The sequence below is a fragment of the Giraffa tippelskirchi genome, chromosome 10 (genome assembly GCF_054371585.1).
Source record: "Giraffa tippelskirchi isolate mGirTip1 chromosome 10, T2T-mGirTip1v1.2.pri, whole genome shotgun sequence".
Lineage (NCBI taxonomy): Eukaryota > Metazoa > Chordata > Mammalia > Artiodactyla > Giraffidae > Giraffa > Giraffa tippelskirchi.
The window spans coordinates 102,715,977-102,733,914 of NC_137284.1; the positions used below are offsets into that span (position 1 = coordinate 102,715,977).

Genomic DNA, 17,938 nt, shown 5'->3' on the forward strand with positions numbered 1-17,938 from the left:
TAATTTATGTACTCATTCTTTTTTTTATAATTTTAAAAACTATTACTGGAATTTCACTGTTATAAGTATTTCTGTGATAGACATTTTGTAGCTTACAAATTTTTTCTGCATGTTGGATATCTTCAGGGAGATTATGCAAATGTGAATTTCTAAGTATTAATTCCTTTGTTGCCAAAAGAGTGTAAACATTTTTTTGCATTGAATTTAAGGAAGATTTCATTTTATGGTTGTAAAAAATTATGATTAGCCATTCTATGAAGGTTTTAACTAGAAAAAACATAGCAAAAAATTCTGAAAGAGAAGCTATACTTTGTAGAATAAAGTTTAGAACTAGAGTATTTGGTATAGTTTTGGTAAAGTCTGATGGAGGCAACAATTTACTCAAGTGGGTATTCAAAGCTTGCCACCAGTTACATTTTTCAAAAAGCAAGGTTAAAGTTTAACTGATAAAATTTATCTTCTCATGTCTTAATTTCTGTCTTTGGGATCCTCTGAAAACTTTCTAGTTAGCAAAAAAAGATAAAAGCAGATAGTTCTTCCACTAATCCTCAGCTGTGCAGGTCATTTCTTTCTCTTGCACTCTTCAGTTCAGTTCTACCATGCTTTTATGGATCTCCTGTCCTCTTATTTGTTTGACATTTTATGGACTTACCACCCAGCGATCAGACTTAAAAAATCTTTGAAGATTAAACAGACTAGAGAGAACCTCGGTTGTTTGCAGGCTGAGCATTGTTTCTCTGGCCACTTCTGGATGGATGGTTGTTAGTATTCTATGGCCTTTGCCAACAATGGGTTTATGGATTATTAAAACTAATAAGTAAAATGCTCAATGAGAACTGGAGATCCGGTAGCCAAACAGCTTGCTTGTGAGTGTACAGCACTTTGCTTTCTCATCGACCAGTGAAATCTTGAAGGTCTTAAGTGCATTACTGCTGGATGTTACCTTGTCATGACTTGCATTTCTTCTTTTACTTATCTGGGTTTTATTATCTAACAGAAGTGCTATAAATTCTGGCCTTATACCATAGGAGTGCTGCACTTGTAGTAACTATTAGTGAGATCGAGCATTTTTTGTCCTCAACATAAAATAGGGCACAGTAATAATTAAATTTAATAGTGTGTATTGTTTGTTCACTTCCTGGAGTAAAAAAGAAAATAAAAATATTTATGAGCTGGTAAATATTCTTAGTTTTTGCATACAGCATCCAGGAAAATACTTTGTTACCCTACTTACATTCTTTAAAACAAAGTCCAGGGGTTAAGATTCCAAACTTCCAGTGCAAGGGGCACAGGTTTGAAGTATGGTCCAGAAACTAAGATTCCAGATGCTATGCAACACAGTGTGGCCAAAAAACAAGTTCATTATATTTGGCTTGCTTAAGTAAGGCTTTTGGTTTGAGGATGGAGTATCTGCTAAATTAAGAAAATTGGAGGTAAGTACAAAAATTTTTTTTCAATTACTTATCTGTTCTATAAACTAGTAGCAACGGATACTCTCCAGAATTACAGATCTGTTATAAACCCAGATTAAGAAAAAATTAGACAAGGTAAAAGACAAGCTTGATATCTAACTTTCCCTAAAAATTTGTATTTACATGCTTTAAAAACTTCTGCCTGTGGTTTAGTTGCTAAGTTGTGTCTGACTCTTGCGACCCCATGGACTGTAGCCTGCTGGGCTCCTCTGTCTTTGGGATTTCCTAGGCAAAATTAATGGAGTGGGTTGCCATTTCCTTCTCCAGGTGATCTTCCTGACCCAGAGATTGAACCCAGGTCTCCTACGTTGCAGGCAGGTTCTTTACCGACTGAACCATCAGGGAAGCCTAAAACTTCTTCCTACCAGGAATGAAAGGAAGAACAATATTTTAGTGTGTATTATTTTTACATAAAATAGCAGTGGTTTTCAGACATATGTCATTTAGGTTATTCAGGAGGCATATTGCAGATATTGTGAAAATATTAAATACGTTTTTTTATTGTATTAATTTCCAATATCCTGACTTTATTATATATTCTCAAAATTCACTTTTTTTTTTTTCCAATTAGAATGTTCTAATTGGGACCTCAAACAGGGCTTTTTATATATGAGATAAAGCCAGACAGCCAGGAAGTAGAGTGACTTAAGTGTATAGTGTGTTACCTTATGTTTGCTTTGTATACATGTGGCAGTAGCTACTTAAAGCCAGATGTATTATGACCATTCATGTCTAGGAATTCTCGTCCATCTAGTTTTAAAGCTAAAACCCTAAGCCTTCTGATGTAATTCTGGTCCTGCATGCTTTCCATGTTTCCCTCTCCTGCTGTGAATTTGATTCTTCAGTCTGCATTCTCAAATTGTGAGCTGACATGTCCAGTAAAGAAAACGTATGAAATTATTTGCCACCATGATAAATGTTTGTGAAAAGCTGGAAAAGATCCCTGAGAAGGTATCATTTCTCTAAAGTTCTGTTGCTATTGAAAGGTAAAATTTAGTGGAGGAAGTTTCAATTTAATAAACACTGTTTCATCTGGGTTGGAGTTAGATTAGATGAGACTTTAAATTCTTAATTCTTCTTGGCTATTGTGAAAGGCTTGATAAATACGAAATCAGGAATTTAAAAAAAAATTTTTATTTTTGTTTTTGGCTGACTTTCAGTGGCTTTGTTATCTCTTGGGTAGACAGTATCCTGCTGCTGTCAATTCAGGACCCATGCCTGCACCATCTGTGAGCACCAGACCTGCCTAGTCTGTGCAGGGAAACTTTACTTGTTCAGGCTGCCTTGCCAGCTTTTTCACTCAGGTCTTGCTGCTTTTGGTGACAGCTGAAAGACTCTGGTGAAGTAGACTTTTTTTTTTTTTTTTTTTTTAATTTTATTTTTTATTTTTTATTTTTTCTTATAAATTTATTTATTTTAGTTGGGGGCTAATTACTTTACAATATTGTAATAGTTTTTGCCATACATTGACATGAATCAGCCATGGGTTTACATGAAGTAGACTTTTAAGAAAGAGTAGGTTAATATGTTTCTGGAGACAGAAGAAGGGGACTTTGGTGTATACTCTAATAATTAGAGAGATGTTTCTGTGTGTCTGTGTGTTCAGGCGCACTGTGGGAACTCAGGCCACACTGTGGAGAATTTTCCCTGCACAGAGTACTCAGTGCTGACACCTGAGAGCTTTTGTGTCCTAATGTCAATCTCATTAAAAGTAAGTTCCAAGAACATTAAAAGTGAGTTTTTGCCCATTTAGGCTTTTAATTTCATATTTTAAAAAAGTGTTCTTTATGTTAAACAATACTATTTCCCACCTCTTAGGGTAGCTAACAACTCTGGTTAATGAGAGCCCTGAGTTTGAGTCTTTGTTTGCTTGAAATTCTTAGTATGTCTCCCCAGCTTTAGAAGACTACCTAGTATTGCCCTACCATTTAATTAAACAAGCAAAACAATCTACAGTTGTGGCCCTTAGTCTTCTTCTAGGTCACTATACCTTTTAGAAGCTCTTAATCTAATTCAGAAATACATGCATGAGTGGATGTCCACACACATTCACCTCTTCAACCCAGTTCATGTGTATACTCATGTCAACATGCATCCCCATCCTTCCTAGTTCCTGGAGATTCATAAATCCCCTCTTGAAGTGCATTGACAACGTCCAGTTTAAGAACTTATACAAGTTTTAAGTGAAAGGAAGAAAGTACGATGTTGTTCCTTCCCACCCCCACCCCACCCCACACCTTGAGTAAAAGGCAGCTTATTTATTTAATCACCTGTCATTCTTCAGCATCTGTTCATCCACCCACCCATCTATCCATGTTTTATCAGGTGCTTTTGTTGTTGTTGAAACACTTTATTTTCTGCTTTTCTTTTCTTTTCTTTCTTCTTAAATCAGGAACTAGACTGCTTTCTAAATACAGAAAATGGAAGAATGATTCATGGCAACTATGCAGCTGTTCAAGTAGAGAATATACACATATTTGTTTTTGTATAATACTACAATTTTAAGCATTTATAGCTTTGGGAAGGTTGTGTAGATAGTCATTTTAGCTTGGCTTGGTTTACCGTCATCTCTTTTTTTCTCCTTTGGCAAGTATTCCTTTGAACCTTTTGTTCTGCTCTAGTTTTAAAATAAAGTACTTTGTCAGTAAAGCAGAATAGGATTTTCTTGGGTAAAAATAAAATCACTAGGCATCTGACCATTTCTTCAGAAAGGTACTCTATCAGAGTATTTTTTAAAACGTTTTAAATGAAGATTTTACTCCTTTTACCAAAAGTTTCTTTTTTCTTTTTGAAGTTATTTGTTTATTTCACATATGAATCATTTTGTGAAGATATTTTTAGGACTGTAGGGATTCACCTAAGTAATTTTAGACATGAAAAATTTTTGTATTAAATTGTTTTCCTCCTAGTCCTTATTTTAAAAAATTACTGTTGAAATCTTATTTCTTTTTGACGTTTATTTTCAGTATTCATTTTTCTACTGCCCATGTCTTTCTCACTTAGATAAGAAATCAAGCATCTATTTTTTTATGTAGACAAGGAAGGCAAACTGACTTATTTTCTAAATAAGGTCCTCATTGCCCTATCATTTTCATTAAGACTGAAATATAAGATCAGGGAAGAAAGAGTCACTCTCAGCGTACTGCACATGAGAAAAAGCAATGTGTTCACATGTGTACAACCTGTTGCAGAGTCATAGCCAATGAGGAGTGTAGCCTGAGTGGATGCTCAGAGCCAACACTTGTATCAAGAGCATATCATTGAAAGATGACAAAGTACAAATCAGGTTTGATAGCATTCAGGTTTTAAATAAATATAATATTCTAGAAAAAAAGATTCATTCCTATATCTTAAATTCAACATATTTCATGAGAAGAAAATATCAGTGTTACGGACTTGCCTAATACAACTAAGCCTTAGGTTGGTTCTGTCTTTGCTCTTAGGGTGTGAAGGAAAATTTAACTGTTTTGAAATATTTGATATGTTGGGGTAGATTTGTAATTTAGTGGTAAATGTGAAGAATATTTTTTTCCTAGTGGAAATAAAGCATGGAGATTAATAAGCTCATCAATAGGAAAGATCTTTTTCTGTCTCCAAGTGACAATGTAGTTTTATATTAAATAGTGTGAGTCATTATTATATGTACTAAAGGATGAAATCAGGCTTTCTGTTTCATTTTTTTCATCCTAGATATCTCTTTTCTTTAGACTTTCTGAATATTCTGCCTCTCCTTTAATAATGCAGTGTTCAGTCTTAAGAACTCTCCACATATTACTTTTCCTACCCTTTTCCCTAAGAACAAAAATATCTCATTCAGCCTGGGAATCATTTGAAGTTACCTATAGAAAATGGTTTGAAACAAATTATAAAGCATCTTGAGTCTGAACCTCTGGCCCAACTCAGTCACTCAGTATTTTTTTAGAGGATTATTTGAGGTGAAGGTCCAGTGATATTTCTATTCTCGGCCACTAACGGATAAATGATAAAAGAATTTTAAGGTCTTTGCTAGTGAACTCTGTAAAGAGTACCAGTCTTGGGTGAGCAGTGAAGTAAGGAGTTTGGATCTGAAAGGGAGCAAATGAAAAACTATTATGACTCTGAAGTGGTCAGTAATGCAGTAAGACCGAGAATTGGGACTTTGTAACTAAACAGAAAGATATAACAAATTCTGGTTTACGTTTAATCTAGTTCATGACCCAGATTAAAAAGTGTCTGTGGAATTGCATGAATATGTATGAATAAACATTTTTTATTATTAATTGCTATTTACTGAGCAGTAAGCACTAACTGCATTTATTTCTAAACAAAATATCATTTAATTCTCATTAAACATATATTTTAGTGATACCTACATTTTGTAGATAAGAGACATTGAAGTAAACCCACATATGCTAGAATTTTGTTAGAGTTGGTTAGAGAGGCAGACTGCTCTTTAAAGGTAATGTGACTATCCATATGCCTTAAAAAAAGGTTTAAAATATTTAAAATACCTAAGTAGATTATATACAAGCTAGACAGTACTTTGATATTGATATTTGTCCTTTGTGCATTTTATAGTGGGCCAAGTTGCTGTGTGAGACAGTTACATTTTTATTTGCTACCTGGTCTAGAAAACCTTTCTAATCCCAGAATATATACTCTTGGAATTTTAAGACTTTAGAGCAAGTGTTTCATGTAGTGAGTTCCAGGTAAAACTTGCAATGGGAAAAAAAAATCCCTATGAAGTAATAAAATCAGATGTGATAACTTTCAATTAGGTTTCCCAAGTGGCTCAGTGGTAAAGAATCTGCCTGCCAAGCAGGAAATGTAGGTTTGATCCCTGGGTCAGGAAAATCCCCTGGAGAAGGAAATGGCTACCCATTCCAGTATTTTTGCCTGAGAAATCCCATGGACACAGGAGCCTGGTGGGCTACAGTCCATGAGGTCATAAAAGAGTGAGACATGACTTAGCAACTAAACAGCAACATACTTTCAATTATTTAAAATTCATTATTTGCAGCTTGGGTTGACTGGTAAACAAGAGACGCCTAGATTATATTGGAGACTGAAAAGATTGCAGAGTTTTTCAATAGCAGTATATTAGATAGTAAAAGAAGAGTCATATATATATATATACACATTTATTTTAAATATCTTGATATATTTAAGAAGCAACTACCATAAATGTGTCGCTTTTTGCTATAAAATAAAGTTTTTGTATTATATGCTTATGCACACATTTTCCTATAGTTTAGAATAAATTTCCTCTGTCTGGAAAAATTTCACTTATCCTTCATGTTCAGAAAATGTCCTTCCAGCCATATTCCTGAAACAGTAAAAATTGTGATGTATTACAGTTAAGTTGTCCTCCTTCTTTAGGACTTGGAGACATCTGGTACATAGAAGGTGATTGACAAGTGTTTGCAGAATGAATGAAAGAATGGGTGACATAGACAAAAATAAACTCAAAATGGATTAAAGATCTAAATGTAAGACCAGAAACTATAATACTCCTAGAGGAAAACATAGGCAAAACACTCTCCAACATAAACCACAGCAGGATCCTCTATGACCCACCTCCCAGAATATTGGAAATAAAAGAGAAAATAAACAAATGGGACCTAATTAAACTTAAAAGCTTTTGCACAGCAAAGGAAACTATAAGCAAGGTGAAAAGACAGCCCTCAGAATGGGAGAAAATAATAGCAAACAAAGCAATGGACAAACAATTAATCTCAAAAATATACAAGCAACTCCTGCAGCTGAATTCCAGAAAAATAAACGACCCAATCAAAAAATGGGCCAAAGAACTAAACAGACACTTCTCCAAAGAAGACATACAGATGGCTAACAAACACATGAAAAGATGCTCAACATCACTCATTATCAGAGAAATGCAAATCAAAACCACAATGAGGTACCATTTCACACCCGACAGAATGGCTGCTATCCAAAAGACTACAAGCAATAAATGCTGGAGAGGGTGTGGAGAAAAGGGAACCCTCTTACACTGTTGGTGGGAATGCAAACTAGTACAGCCACTATGGAGAACAGTGTGGAGATTCCTCAAAAAACTGGGAATAGAACTGCCATATGACCCAGCAATCCCACTGCTGGGCATACACTGGTGAAACCAGACTTGAAAGAGACATGTGTACCCCAATGTTCATCGCAGCACTGTTTATAATAGCCAGGACATGGAAGCAGCCTAGATGCCCCTCAGCAGATGAATGGATAAGGACGCTGTGGTACATATACACAATGGAATATTACTCAGCTATTAAAAAGAATGCATTTGAATCAGTTCTAATGAGGTGGATGAAACTGGAGCCCATTATACAGAGTGAAGTAAGTCAGAAAGAAAAACACTAATGCAGTATAATAACACATATATATGGAATAGAAAGATGGTAACGATGACTCTATATGCGATACAGCAGAAGAGACAACAGATATAAAGAACAGACTTTTGGACTCTGTGAGAGAAGGCAAGGGTGGGATGATTTGAGAGAATAGCATTGAAACATGTATATTAGCATATGCAAAATAGATCACCAGTCCAGGTTCGATGCATGAGACAGGGTGCTCAGGGCTGGTGCACTGGGATGGCTGGTGCACTGAGGGATGGGAACAGGGTTCAGGATGGTGAACACAGGTACACCCGTGGCTGATTCATGTCAATATATGGCAAAAACCGTCACAATATTGTAAAGTCATTAGCCTCCAATTAACATAAATAAATAAATTAAAAAAAAAGAGTGGTGTCATCTGCATATCTGAGGTTATTGATATTTCTCCCAGCAATCTTGATTCAAGCTTGTGTTTCTTCCAGCCCCGTGTTTCTCATGATGTTCTCTGCATGTGAGTTAAATAAGCAGAGTGACAATATACAGCCTTGACCTACTCCTTTTCCTATTTGGAACCAATGTTGTTCCATGTCCAGTTCTAACTGTTGCTTCCTGACCTGCATACAGGTTTCTCAAGAGGCAGGTCAGGTAGTCTGGTATTCCCATCTCTTTCAGAATTTTCCAGTTTCTTGTGATCCACACAAAGGCTTTGGCATAGTCTATAAAGCAGAAATAGATGTTTTTTGGAACTCTCATGCTTTTTTCGATGATCCAGCAGATGTTGGCAATTTGATCTCTGGTTCCTCTGCCTTTTCTAAAACCAGCTTGAACATCTGGAAGTTCACGGTTCATATATTGTTGAAGCCTGGCTTGGAGAAATTTGAGCATTACTTTACTAGCATGTGAGATGAGTGCAATTGTGCAGTAGTTTGAGCATTCTTTGGCATTGCCTTTCTTAGGGATTGGAATGAAAACTGACCTTTTCAGTCCTGTGGCCATTGCTGAGTTTTCCAAATTTGCTGCCTCTAGACAGCACCATTCTAACTTTTGTCTTTAGGATTATAGAAGATTTTTTTTTATTTTTTTGGCAAAGAAGGCTAATTTTTCTCTTTCCTTCCATTCCTCTGAGTTTTAAGAAGTGTTTTTCTTTTTAATAACTATATTATTCAGGATTAACTACTAGAATATGTATATTCCAACTCTAAATTCAGTTCTTTAATTTTTTAACATATTCTCTAATTTTTATTGTACAGCCGTGGAGGCAGCAACAAAAGCACTTTGAAATAAATGTGCCTAGGCAATTGTTTAAATGTAATGCATTTAAACTAGCCATTTTTATGATATTAGGCATTTCATTTGATTTCCACCTACGGCTGTGGCTTTGAGAAGTTTGATTTTCAATTCATTTGATGTGATTTCAGGTTGTCTATCTTTGCAATGCAATAATTAGAACTTAGATTATTTGAAGTATGGCTTAATGAAGTGTAAAGGGTATGAAATGAAAGATAACGTGTAACCTAGGGAATATTTGCATAAATGGCATTTAGCTCTTGGGCATTTTTAAATTTATACTGCAAATGCTTTTTCATAGTACATAAAGGTGGTTTTACTAACATTGGTATCATTTAGAACATTTTATAAAGGTAATTAGATGATTGAAATTTTTGTTTTTTTATTTTCAATGATTTGGTATTTTCAGGCCAGCATTTGGTTCAATGTATTGTGTACTAAAAGAAAAGTCCTAGTCATTTGAATAGCCATAACTCTAATTGTATGAAGAATTTCACTAGTATAAGCAGTACAAAGCTTAAAGGCACACAATGTAACCTAATTACCAGAAATGATGTTTGTTGCCTGCCAGTGAGATAGAAGAATGTTTCTGTTTTTGCTTTTTTTTGGTACTGAAGGTTTAAGTGATACCAGAAAAGGTCCAGAGTGGGTGGGACACATGTTTTTCAAATTAACCTTTTTAAATCCTCTGTGGATTCAAGGATAGTGATGTAACTGAGTTATTAAATGTTGTGACTCCTGGAATGAAGAAATGAAAATGTAGATATTGCTAATTGGTAAATACTTTGATCAAGACAAAATTTCCTAGTTTCAGGGGCATGAAGGCTTTGTTGGGGACCTGAAATTTAGACATTTTTTGAGAAGAAAATACAAAATTGCAACTACAGATGAATGTATACAAGTAATACTTAACAATGAGAAAATGGATGACATGCTTTTAAAAAGATGGCCAAAGACATAATCATAAGAATATTGAAAAATGGACATTTTCAAATTCCTGATCACATTTTAAAACTACTAAAATTTAAAAATTGACACCTATAGGATGTGTAGTCTTTGATTGCCTCTTTCTGTGGCATGGTTATGCTACATGTTTGTGCTCTACAAAGAGAGTTTGAGAAATTCTATTTCAAGAGTCCTACAAAAATGGAAAAGGAAATGTGTGCTGCATTTGTAATTATATAAGACTTATCAAATATATTCCTAATAAAGGAAAATGCCTGGTTTACTAGACATTGGCTAAAGACTGAATTATCTGCTTATCAGTTCAGTTTAGTCGCTCAGTCGTGTCTGACCCTTTGCGACCCCATGAATTGCAGCACGCCAGGCCTCCCTGTGCATCACCAACTCCCGGAGTTTACTCAAACCCATGTCCATCGAGTCGATGATGCCATCCAACCATCTCATCCTCTATCGTCCCCTTCTCCCCCTGCCCCCAGTCCTTCCCAGCATTAGGGTCTTTTCCAATGAGTCAGTTTTTCACATGAGGTGGCCAAAGTATTGGAGTTTCAGCTTCAACATCAGTTCTTCCAATGAAGAGCCAGGACACATCTCCTTTAGGATGGACTGGTTGGATCACTATTTCATATATTGTGATTGGAAGAATTTACCACAGACTATCTTTTAGCTGTGTATGTTTCAGACTTCCTCCCCCACTTACCATATACCTGTAGTTCTAGTTTCCATGGGACACATCGTATGTCTCCTTAGACCTCTGTGTCTGAACTTTCATTTCATGACTCCAGGTAGTTGGTGCAATGGGTAAAAACGGTATGTTCCTAGAAGGTATTCCTACAGTGGAATAGATAGCAATAATTAATTACACATGGAAATGAGTGAGAACCACATACATGTATCCTACTAAACCCAAATTGAATGTGTCACCAATTCACTTTCCTCTTTGTTGGAACCCCAAAGTGCCTGCTATGACTCACACCATTTGTTATGAGAAAATAACCTTGAAGCCTAAGCTTCATGAAGCAAATTTATGGTAAATTCACCTCTGTGGATTCTGTAGTCCTGTTTCTATGGTGAAGGAAATCTACTATCCAGTATCGTTGCCGCTGGTCACATGTACCTGTTGAATACCTGAAATGTGATTAGTGCCACTAAGGAAATGAATCTTTAATTTTATACTTTAAAGTTAAGGAGATATTTGTGACTAATGTACTGTGTTGGACAGTATAGGTATATCTTTATGACTATTTTATGTAAAATTAGTGCTCATGTAATCCTGTTAAAGATACTATGTACTGATGTATCATATTCAGCTTTACTTAGTTTATTTAGATATAAACTCTCCATTGTAACCTGAATTCTTGATTACATGATACTGCCTATTGAGCAAAGTAGGGAATTCTCATAATTATAAACGAGATTTATATTTGAAGATCTATTTAAATTTAAGCTGAAAGAAGTGTTTCTTCTGGTGGGGATATTGTCTTACTGGAAAATGATCTTGAATCAGAAGTATTAAAATATTATGGGCTGAAATGTGTTTTCAAAGTAGGGGTTAAAGCCTTTTGTATGAAGCGTTTTATTTTTTTCTTTAGAAACCTAATGGAGCATTCCCAGAGACAGAGGGCAAGTGTAGTATTTGGTTGATGTGTTTAATACTATTTTTGGCTGATTAGTTTGCTAATTCAAGTGCTCCAAACAAGATTCCAAGATTTGGGCTAGATCTTGTTTTGCTATGACTTGGCATTTGACAGTAGTTCACAAATATTTTGGAGAAGGAAATGGCAACCCTCTCCAGTATTCTTGCCTGGAAAACCCTATGGACGGAGGAGCCTGGTAGGCTACATACAGTCCATGGGGTTAAAAGAGTCGGACACAACTGAGCGACTTCACTCACTCACTCACTCACTCACTCATGAATATTTAAATTGTTCGAGGAAAAGGGGAAACATGAGTATTGCTTAGTAGAATTCTGGGAACCACCTCTATGGCTTATCATTACATACAATTTTCTGAAACTTTGCAGATTTTATTCATTATATGCCTCATGTAGGATGGAGCATTTTCATAATTATTAATGCAATGTACAGGTGACCTTTCAAGATTTGTGTATAAAATTTCAGTGTGTATTTAAGTGGGATAATTAATAATTTTCTGTTCATGTGCTGATGATTTTTATTTGAACAGCTGAGTGTTGATAGAAATTGGGAATAGATATTTTCTGTACATCTGCAGGTAATAATTGTGATTAATATTTAGATTTACTGGATTGACTTTTTTAATTGAGGTAAAATTTGAATAATATAAAATTAACTGTTTTGAAGTATATAATCATTGACATTCACAATGTTGTGTTACCTCTGTTTAGTTCCAAAACATTTTCAACATCACTGAAGAAACCTCCCATATTCAAAATGGATATAGCTATTCCAAATATTTCGTAAAAATAAAATAATACAGCACATGGACTTTTGTTTCTTGGCTTCTTTCACATTTTAATATAATTTTTTCAAGGCTTATCCTTGTATTAGTACTTTATTTCTTTTTAAGTTTGAATATTATATTGTAAGGCTTCCCTTGTGGCTCAGTGGTAGAGAATCTGCCTGCCGGTGAAGGAAATGCACGTTCAATCCTGGGGTTGGGACGATCCTCTTGAGAAGGAAGTGGCAACCCACTCTAGATTTCTTGCCTGGAGAATCTCTTGGACACAAGAGCCTGGTGGGCTACAGTCCATAGGTTTGCAAAAGATTTAGGCATGACTTAATGACTAAACAACAAGCAACAGCAATATTCTCCTGTATAAATATACCACATTTTGTTTTTCCATTCATCAATTAGACTAAGTTTTAAGAAATTTTAAAAAAGTTTAAAATTGAAATAGAGTTGATTCATAATGCTATGTAGAATAGCTTTTAAATAAAATTGAAACTAGGTCCTCCAGTAATTTTTCTTAATCAGTTCTAAGCCTTAATTGACCATGGACATTCTTGTTTATAGTTATTCAATACTCTTCAGGTTTAGCTTATTGAAATATGACCAGTGTTTCAGTTTTTACCCTCAATCACATTCCCATTCACTCATTTTTTAATGCTGTTTGTACTAAACATTTTATATAAACCTCTTAAAATTATTTTTAAATGTTAGTGAGATAGTCTGATATAGTCTAAATTTATTCTAAATCATAAAATGATAAAGCTGAAAGAAAAATAAAATCTGATCTATGAGACTAATATTTTAAACTATAATTTGATAAGAAAATAAACAGTAAAATCAAATATCCTTTTTATCCCCTGAGGAAAGTCATTTGTAGGGCAGGAATAGAGATTTAGATGGAGAGAACAGATGTGTAGACATGGAGTAGGGGGTTAGGGAGGTGGGATGAATTGAGAGATTGGGATTGACATGTATACACTACCATGTCTAAAACAGATAGCTAGTGGGAACCTGCTGTGTATCACAGGGAGCTCAGCTTGGTTCTCTGTGGTACCTAGATTATGTGTGGTGGGGTTTGAGAGGGAGGTCCAAGAGGGAGAGGATATATGTATACATATAACTGATTCACTTCGTTGTGTAGCAGAAACTAACACAGTAACACAATATTGTAAAGTGGCTATACTCCAGTTTTTTTTTTTTAAAGGAAAGTCATAAAAAAATCTCCAGATATTAGATTTTTAATATTCCCTTTCCTATCAGTGAATATAGACTTCTGTAAAAACTGGTGAGCTTCACCATTTTTAATCTGTGATATAAGATGTATTGTATCATGTTGTAAGGGCTCTTTGTTTTTAATCTCTTGTTCCACTAGGCTGGGCCTCACTTTTCTAGAGACTGGCACATAGAAAGACATGAATGTTGCTCATAGTAGTAAATCTCTCTTCAGAAACTCAGGACTCATGATATGTGTTATTTGCAGATTTTTAAAATTTTGTTTTCTCTTGGTATTTTTTGGAGGAGCAGAACCTGTATATGTTTGTTTTTAAAAAATTATCACTTGGTAACCATTTGCAAAATTCTCAGTAGCATCTTAAAAAGTTGCTTCCTGATGGATTTATTCTTGCATTCTTTCTTGGTTGTGCACTTTTTTTTTTTTTTTAAACAGGCTGTGGTTGTGTCATATATGCTCGTAATTTGGGTTTTCAAAATGTCAAATGCCAGCCATATGCAAAATAAGGTAATTTACATTTTTATGACTGTGAAATTTAGCTCATTTTTCAGAATAAACAGAAACCTCAAATGACTTCTTTTAGTCTAATTTGTTGACTTTGGTGATTTGTCAGTGTGTGGGTAACAGACTGTATTAGTTTTCCATCTGTGAGGAACAAGTTACCATAAACATAGTGGCTTAAAACAACATAAGTAGCGGATGTTACAGTTTCGTGGGTCAAGAGTACAGGTTCAGAATAGTTGGATTCTGTGCTCAGGATCTCACAGGCTGAGTTCAAGGTCTTGGCTGGACTGAGGACTCATGGGTCTTCTTGCACATTTGTCTTGTTGTTGGAATAATTCATTTTCTGGGGGTTGTCTGATTGAGGTCCTGATTTTTTTTTGGCTAGCTGTTGACTGGAGACTGCTCTTAGTCTCTAGAGGCCCTCTTAGGGCCTTGCTACATGTCCCTTTTATGAGGCCCTTTTCTTAAAAGCAGCAGGAGAATCCCTCCTAGGCTCTGAGGCTCTTCCTTCAGGAAAGGCCAAGTCTCTTCTGAGAGCTCCCCTGGTTAGCCCAGAATAATCTTCCTTTGACAGACTTAAAGTCCGCTAGTTTTTATCCTTAATTACAGCTGTAAAATCCTCTTACCTCTGTCATAGAATATCATCTAATACAGAGAATGAACCCTATCATATTTATAGTCCTGCAGTACTCAAGAGGAAGAGATTACAGAGACTACCCCAAGGAGCCAGCATCCTCTAAGATGGAGGCCATCTTGGAATACTGTCAACTACACAGAAGTTAGGTGCTAATTTTAAATTGTATCTGTATATATTTTTTAAAAATAACAGGCAATATTTTCAAGAGCAACTTTAGGTTTACAGAAAAAATAGAGCATAAAGTACAGAGCTCCCATATACCCCTTTCCCTCTACACAGTTTTCTGATTTTTTTTTGTTGTTGTTGTTGGATTAATGCAGTATACTTGTTAAAACTGAGCCAATACTGATACTATATTATTAACTCAAGTCCATAGTTTGTTAGGGTTTACACTTCATATTGTTCTGTGGGTTTTGACAGATGCATAATATCATGTATGTACCATTACAGTATCGAACAGTGATATCACCTCCCTAAAGAATACCCTGTGCTTCATCTATTCATCCTTCCCTCCTCCCTCCCCTGAACCTTCGGCAACTTCTGGTCTTTTTACTATCTCTAATAGTACTGCTTTGCCAGAATATTATATAGGTGGGATCATAAAATGTATAGCCTTTCCAGACTGGTTTCTTTCAATTAATAATAGGCATTTAATGTTCTTGCATGTGTTTCTGTGACTTGATAGCTTGTTTCTTTTTATTGCTGAAAAATACTTCCTTGTATGGTTGTACCACAGTTTGCTTAATCTGGTAGGCTGCTCTCTAGATCTTACTGAGCGTTGCTGGGAAATGGCCTGTAGAGGTGTCAGTGAAACTCACTAGGAAGCCTTCTTTGGGATGGAAGGGGTTTCTCTTTCTGGTCCCAATGCACTTTACTCTCTTGCTCCTCCTGTGTGTGTGGTGGAAGTGATCCAACCCCTAAGGGGTGGACTGAATCCACTGAGAAGATGCGTATGGGGATGCTACTGAAATTCTGGGAGACTGCTGTTTGGGGCATCTGTGAGACTTGCTGGGGAAACTACCTGGGGGATGGTGAAACTTGCTAGGGTGGACTCATAGGTATGCTGATTAAAGCTTCTGGGAGATGATTGTCCCTGGGTGTCTCTCGGTAGTGGCTGCCCCAGGAACAAGAAGAAAATAAAGCATACTGTAACCAGAAAGAGAACACCTCTACTCTGGCAATGTTCCTGTAGCACCCTGTGCTAATAAAACTTAAGGTTATGGATACTGGCAGAGAAGAAAAGATGCAGGGTACAGCTTCAGTATCATACAGGACAGTGAAGGGCAGAAGGAAAATTAGGAGTTGACAGGCAAGAAGTTGATAACTAACACACTTTCTGTTTCTACTTTGCTGAGAGTTTTTTAAAAATCAGGAATGAGTACTGAAAGAAGATCCCCTGGAGGAGGAAATGGCGACTCACTCCAGTATTCTTGCTGGAAAATCCTGTAGACAGAGGAGCCTGAATGGCTACAGTCCATGGGGTCGCAAAAAAGTTGTACATGACCTAGTGCCTAAACAATGACAACATTGAATATTATCACATGCTCTTCTGCAGCTATCAAGATAGTCCTATGGTCTTATCTTTTAATCTGTTAAAATGGTAAATTACCTTAATTGGATTTTTGAATGTGAGACCAATCTTGCATTCCTACCTAAGCCATACTTGATTATGATGGAATTCCTTTATATATATATATAAATAAATATATATATATAAATATATATATAAATAAATATATAAATATATATATATATATATAAATATATTTATATATATAAATAGTTGACCCTTGAACAATGCATGAGTTAAGGACACTGACCCTCTGAATAGTTCAAAATTCAAGTATAATTTATAGTTGGTCTTCTGTATCCTTGGTTCCTCTGTATCTCTAGTTCTGCATCCTTGTATTCAGTCAACTCAGATTTTATAGTACTGTTGTATTTATTCCTGAAAAACAATCTGGGTAAGTGGATCTGGGTAGTTCAAACTGGCAAGTTGTTCAGCAATCAATTGTGTTGCTGGATTGGATTTGGTAATATTTGTTATATACAGGTCTTAATATCCATGAGATGGGTTGTCTATGATTTTCTTTTTCTGTAATGCCATTTGGTTTTGGAGGGTTTGGTGGCTTCATAAAATAAGTTGGGAAATATTCCTCTTCCTCTCTTTTTGTGAACAAATTTGTATAGGATTTGTCTTAGTTCTTCCTTAAATTTTTGATAGAATTTACCAGTGAAGCCTCTGGTCCTGGAATCTTCTTTTTGAGAATACATTTAGTTACAAATTCAATTTTTGAGATTGATGATGAGCTACTTTTTGAATCACTCGTACTTTGCATCTGTCAAGCAATTTATCCATTTAAATTATCTTGAGTATTGATATAAAATTATTCTTAATGTTCCCTTATTGTTTTAGTGTTAGAAGCATCTGTAGAATGTCTTTGTTTTTATTTTTTGTACTTCTAAATTTTGCCTTCCCTCTTTTATTCCCTTAGTCATTCTAGCTAGAGGTTTATCACTTAAGTTCTTTTTTTCTTTAAAGCATCTTTAGTTAGTAAACTATATTCAAGTGAAAATGAAATATTCAAGGTTAGATATTAGCTATGGTGCTGTGTATTATTGTGTGTGTGTTATGAATAATGAATGAAAAGAATTTTGGAAAAAGTAATAAATTATAATTGAATGTTAAATACTATTTTTTAAAATTCAATTTTGTATTGGGGTGTAGCTGATTAACAGTGTTGTGATAGTTTCAGGTGAATCAATTCACTTTATGGTAAAAGTGAAGTTTTCATTAAATCTGACATTTTATCAGGAACTATAATACTTCCTTTTTTATATCTCATATAGTTTTTTTTTTTTATTTTATAAATTTATTTATTTTAGTTGGGGGCTCATTACTTTACAATATTGTAATAGTTTTTGCCATACATTGACATGAATCAGCCATGGGTTTACATGTGTTCCCCTTCTTGGACCACCCACCCACCTCCCGCCCCATCCCATCCCTCTGGGTCATCCCATTGTCCCGGCCCTGAGCCCTTGTCTCATGCATCGAACATGGAATGGTGTTCTGTTTCACATATGA

General features: G+C 35.3%; 1 protein-coding gene and 1 long non-coding RNA gene across 18 annotated transcripts in view; both read left to right on the top strand.

The window, feature by feature from the left end:
* IMMP2L (inner mitochondrial membrane peptidase subunit 2) overlaps positions 1-17,938 on the top strand; it is a 917,103-nt gene that overhangs the window by 120,345 nt on the left and 778,820 nt on the right. The window lies entirely within an intron of this gene.
* On the top strand, positions 356-7,233 carry LOC145524594 (uncharacterized). The gene is made up of 2 exons (XR_014067697.1): positions 356-2,816; positions 2,971-7,233. It is a non-coding gene; the product is annotated as an uncharacterized LOC145524594 (long non-coding RNA).